This window comes from Lutra lutra, chromosome 12, assembly GCF_902655055.1.
Source record: "Lutra lutra chromosome 12, mLutLut1.2, whole genome shotgun sequence".
Classification (NCBI taxonomy): Eukaryota; Metazoa; Chordata; class Mammalia; order Carnivora; family Mustelidae; genus Lutra; species Lutra lutra.
This window is the reverse complement of record NC_062289.1, coordinates 16,433,071-16,439,249: the sequence shown is the minus strand read 5'-3', so window position 1 is coordinate 16,439,249 and position 6,179 is coordinate 16,433,071. Positions and strand designations below refer to the sequence as shown.

Genomic DNA, 6,179 nt, shown 5'->3' with positions numbered 1-6,179 from the left:
TCATGCACCCAGAGGCTCAGACGCGGGAAGTCCACGCTGACCTGGGGACCTGTCTCCGCACCCCCATACCATGCATGGCCGGAAATGACCAGTTTGGGCATCACTTTGGGTTACTCCCGTCTCTCCACAAACTTGTGGGCAGACATGGGTGTCAGGGTGGCATAAGGGGAGCCCCTGAGCCCAGGGTCGGGCTGACCAGGACAGAAGCCCAGCCGCAGGCACCCCCCACCCCCTGCTGGGGGACCTCAGGCCAGTGTGCGAACCACATCCAGCTTCCGTGTGCTTGGGTTGGGGGGGAGATGGGAGAATCGGCTGCCTCGTGAGGTCATCGTGTCGAGTGCAGCCAGGATGGGGCACAGAATGGGTGCCCGACGAAGGTGGTCGTCATTGTCACTACGGGTGCAGTACTAACTTGAGTATCTATTTGGCAGTGACAAAGTCAAACAACAAGACTTGAAGACGGAGGTTTCTCTCGCTCGTACAACGTGCATAAACAGCACAGCCTGACAAGATGCCGGGCTAACGCTTCCTGCTTTCCGATCTCCAACATGTGCCTCTGTTTCAGCTCCCACAACGTGTCTGTGCTCCAGGCAGCAGCAAAAGGGGACAGAGAGAAGAGGGCATCGCTGTCGTGTGTGGGTGTTTTTTTCTTTCAGTTTTTAAGGCAAGACCCCCAGATATTAGGGTTTTGATGGTTACAGCATTGCTGTTTTTTGCTTGTTTTTGTTTTTGTTTTAAATCTCACAACTACAGAAATGGACCCTTTCATAGGAATGCTTTCTGTCTTCGTCCGGACTGCTGTGCCCGAGTACCACAGACTGGGTGGTTTCAACCACATACGCTTATTTCTCACAGCTCTGGAGACGGGGCAGTCCAAGATCAGGGTGGCAGCAGACTCGGTGTCTGAGGACAGCCTGCTTCCTGGTTCATGGTGTCCTCACATGGCAGAAAGAACGCTCTAGCCCCTTGCACGAAGGCATGAATCCCATTCCTGGAGGCTCACCTCCCCCAAGACCCCCACCCCCTATTAGCATCACAACAGGGAGGCCGTGCCCACGAACATTCAGTCCACCACAATTTTCAATCAATGGAAGTGTTAGCAGATTCTTTCTTCCTCTAAAGGGGGATAAGGTGCCAGCAAGGGAAACAGAAACATGTCTGAGATGAGGAGATGTGAGCTCAGGATGGGAAGAACGATCCTGAGAGACGATGTATATAAGGACGGAGAGGTCCTCTGTCGCCTGTATGATTAAGACTTGTCTTATTGTCAAGCACGTGTGTTCACAGGCATGGGATGGCTCGTGTCCCACACCGCTCCTGTATGGCCATGACCTTAGACAACTCCCCAGCCATGTGCCCACCTCCATAATGCTACTGCTTCAGACTCCACTCGTTTTTTTCCTGAGCAAAACATCCTATTCGCCACCACGCACCCTACCCGCCCCCATCAATCCTCCCAAATCTTCAATCCTGTCCCTCCACTATACAAAAGCCTTTCAGAAGCCCTTCAGAATAAAATCTAAACCCAAGACGTTCAAAGCGATGTCACAACTTGGCCTTGAGCAGAGGTCTACATAAAGCGGTTGAATAGGTTTTCATGATTGTAATAGGGGAAAATTCCCACCTAAATATTTACTGAGTTTGGGGGAGAGAGGGCAGGCATAGCCACTGACGGGTCCAGAACAGAGGAGAAACAGTTCAAGTGGCGAGCTGTGGGTGACTGGCGGGAGGGAGGGGTCAGCAGGCAGGTTTCATCAGCAGCATTCCCAAAGCCCAGCCGCTGGGGGAGAACAGAGAGGACCAGGGGGAGATCAGGAGGGAGGACACTTAGCAGAAGACTATCCGGTGCAGGATGAGGGGACGGAAGCCTGAGCAGCAGTGGTGAAGCACATGTCAAGGCTGTTATTTGGTGGAGGAGACAGAGCATGGAGAGGAGGTAAGAAAGGGATCAATACTGTAAAAGAGCAGGTCTACTGAGCCAGGAAAATGTTGGCCCCATCAGCAGGATGTTCGTTTGGAAATAACATAATAAACTCAAGAGGAGTGAAATTTGCGGAACATTCAAAAAGATGAGAGAAGAAAGCAACAAGGCCTTTATCCGTGAACGCGGGGATGGCCTTTATTTGCATCGAACAGTAATGGCACTAACACAGCCATGAACTAGAACTTGGGGCCAAGAGCTCTAAACTGCTATTATGCACAGAAATAGAAAGGGAATATAAAATATAGCAGAGAAAGGGTTGGAGCAGCTGTTTGGAAAGTCCAAGTATCCACGTGAGACTCTAAGTCAACAGAAACAAAGACGTCAAGTGAAGGAGGATTCGGGTCCGCAGGGTGGTGGTTAGAGACCTACAGCAAAGCTTCTCGGCAGTCACAGCCTCCAACAATCCTCCCATCCCTCTGCAGAGGCCACCTCCCTGTAGTCCAGGCTGAGCCCGTCCCTCGGTTTGAAGAAGAGGATATAGAGACTTCCAGGGGAGGTGGCACAGTATAGTGTGAGTAGTCCAGAAAACCCCTTGAAGCCGGGCAGAACCAACCCCACAACTGCCTGTAGAGCAGAGGCTGCCTCGAAGAGGGTAGGAAGGGGAGAGACGGTCGGGAGCTCCGTGGACCCACTGGTGCAGAGAAGGGAGAGAAGCAGACCCTCACACTGGAGAGTCCACGCAGGGACGATGAACCCCACAACATTTGGTTTTCAAAGCCGGAGGCCGAATTTCAGGAGTTCCTGCAGTCACAGTGGGACTGCAAACCTGGAATTTTAAAAATCAGCAGGCTCGGCACTGGGAGAGCCCGGAGGGCAAGAAGAAATGGAGCCCTCGCCCTGAAAGAGAACATGGAAGGAGGGGTATGAAAGCCACCTGAGGCATGCGGGACCCGTTGCGGGGAGATTCCTCCAGGAACAAAGGACTGAGTAGGCACCATCTTCCTCCACGACCCCACAGCATAAACGCACGGCACCAGCACACATGACTCAATTTGCTTACACCACCTCTCCTGCCCCCTCTGATACCTCTTGGCCAAAGGCCCTAGGGTCAGGGCAGCGTTAGTTACGATAGCCAGATTACGGGAGCAGCCCAAGGGTCCATCAACAGATGAAAAACAGGTGGTGTGTATGTGTGTGTATGCGTGCGCACGCGCACACACACACACACACACGCGCGCGCGCGCGCGCGCGATAGCCATAAAAAAGAATCAGAGCTTGCCAATTACAAGGAGAGCAAATATAATGTTAAGTGAAATAAGACATTCGGAGACACACAAATACCACAGGATTTCACACATATGTGAAATTTAAGAAACAAAACAAACGAAGAGAGAAGGAAACCAAGAAAGACTCTTAACCATAGAGAAACGGTTGCCTACCAGAGGGAAGTGGGGGGATGGGTGACAAAGAGTTCGCTTCTTAGGAGCCCAGAGTGACGAATGGAATTGCTGATCACCGTATCGCACACCTGAGACTAACACAACACTGTAGATTAACTGTACTGGAATCCCATACAAAAATACACGAGCCACCAGTACACAAGCCACCAGTACATGGCCACAGTGACCTCCACTACTTCCGGTCTTCAGTAATCAGGTCTGAAAAGCTACCCTACCTCCGGCAGTTTGCATCTCACTCCTGCTGGAATGTTCCTTCCCTCTGGGAAGGAAGCCCCGCCCAGACTCCTGATAAAGGCGCAGGTAGAGATGTCCCTCAGGTAAAGATGCCCCTCGGTCAACAGGGGTGTTCCTGGCTGGCAGGCGGCTCCAAGGCCCCCCACATAAGACCGGGCCCCCGTGGTTCTTCCAGGCCCACCCCCCCACCCGAGTCTCCTCAGCCGCCACCATACATAGCAGATCCAAACCGCTGAGCCCTGCCCCAGAGGTAAACCCACAGAGAATCCTCATTTCAGGTCAATGAGGGCTGAGGTGGTTTGTTATGCTACGATAGAGGACGGAGAACAAAATCCTGTTGAAATTAAGAAATAAACAAATAATCAAAATTGGGAAACACTACTCCACTGTGGCTCCGTCATTTCGAAGCTGTAGGACTTTGGGGAAGCTGCTCAAGAGGCCTGAGTTTATCTCAACTGTAAAGTTAAGAATAAAAAATTGCTAGGTCAGTATTTCCGAACGTAACCAAATTTAATGTTAAGTGTGTATTTGGCAATGTCCAGAAAAATTAAACATAATCTCTTCTGTTACACAATATTCGCATTCTTTTAAGAAATCTTGTATAATCAACAATTGTGTTATAAAAATGACTGCTCCCGTAGGGGAAAAGGGGCTTAGGATCTCCAAAGGTTCAGATTTACAATGAAAGTTATTTTTTGCAAGAATTTAATAAATAACCATAGTTTATGGCTCTAAAACCTAAACGTCCCTGAGCAAATCCAGCTTTTAATCATATCCAGGTTCTGCTCAAAAGGCCTTTCGTGTACTATCTCCACCAGGACTGTCAGTCACACTTCCTTGTACACATTCCTATCTGTGTCATCTGTGGCTTTTCATAAAGCACAGGATGGAAATAGATTTAATACAGCGCCCACCCCCACCCCAAATCACCACTTGGATCATAAGAACGTTGAAGGAAAGAACCCAGAGCCAGTCAGCTCAGCAAATCAAGTGTCACCAACTTTTGGGGCTATGCACACTTCTGGTTGCAGTCAGAAAAGTTTCGTTACAACCTGGCTAGCAGAAGGAGTTGTGATCTGTCGCATTATATTGCATTTTGGGGTTAAAGCAATTCCTGTGGGAGAAGAGTCTATACCGTAGCCTTCCTGTGATGCAAAAAGATTCGTTAACTCCGCTTACCTTTTATAATAATGACTGGTCTGTTCAATGGCTGGTTGCGCTTTGAGCTATTTATGGAGAGAACAAAGCCATATTAACTAAAATCTACAGCACCTTCACTTGCCCCCCACCCCACAGGATTATGGAATCATGAAAGCATCTGTTCCTCTCAGTACAGTTCTGCTCTGAGCAGCCTAAGTGGACAGCTCCCACATTAAAAGACTTACTTCACTCTTCTACCAAGCTAAGAAAAATAATGTCCTTTTATCTCCATTTTCTTCTTTAGAGTCTTGGGAACTGTGTGAACACAGACTAGCACTGGAAAGCTCCACTGCATCCAGGAGATAAAGAGAAAACTGGTCCACCCAGAGTAGAAGACACCATGTCAAGTATGAAGATGGATGGAGAAGGTTCACGACCTCCTCAGAATAGGGTCTTGGAGACCAGCACTGTTTAAGCTAGAAGATGCTGCTTGGGGGGAAGTGTATGCACGACCCACAGATGGGGGAGAAGGATAGAAGTCTGGAAGAAAAGAAGCAGGATCTCTAAGATGCTTAAACAGGAGCCAGTAAGAAAGAGAAATCATGCCATTGGAAGTAAAAGCCAGCAGCATTTGGGGAGGACAAAGAGGAAGTCACAAATAGTAAAAGCCAAGATGCCGACCCCTGTTGGCACCCACGTAGGGCATCTCCTGAAGCAGGCAGCCGCACGAAGCGAAGCAGCAGCAAAAATCACAGGCACAGACGACACCTGGGGCAGTGCATGTAGAGCCTGGACATCATAGGGATGCGTCAATGGGCTTTAACCAAACTGGACTGGGCAGGGCAGCAGCAATCTCTACTGGAAGGTCATGGTTAGAGTTATTCCTGTGAAACTGACCACATCCGCTATAGGGACGATTTCATCACCGTTCTTTTTACAGTGACCCTGGGGTGAAATTTCTCTCTGGTCTTAACATAAAGAACAGTTGTGGTTCTCCTGGGCATTGGTCAGTTTTTACCATAGGGACTCGTGCAGTGTTTTCTCAGAGGCTGCTAGAGAGAGAGCTCGGACCCGACTGGCCCACCCATAGTAAGTCTTTCTTTACGGTATACGCTCTTACCCTCAACCCTGGCTCGATTTCTTAAGTCCCAGGCTTTTTTTCTTTTTGTCCTTTTAATTTATGCTATCTTCTCATATTTTATATATTATAAACGGCCTTACATTTCTGGAATAGATCCAAGTACAAATTTAAATCCACAGAGCATAAACATGGCTCTGTTTCAGATGATAAGCTTACTGCCCAGGAACCATGTGTATCCATTCACCTTTCCCCAGACATGCATTCTCTGTGGAGAACCAGCAGGGCGTGGTGCTAGGCACAGGGGATTCAGAAGACAGACATGGTCCTGCATTTACATCCA

General features: G+C 49.1%; 1 protein-coding gene across 5 annotated transcripts in view; it reads right to left on the bottom strand.

The window, feature by feature from the left end:
* The window catches only part of CCBE1 (collagen and calcium binding EGF domains 1), a 229,917-nt gene that overhangs the window by 203,250 nt on the left and 20,488 nt on the right, over positions 1-6,179 (bottom strand). The window lies entirely within an intron of this gene.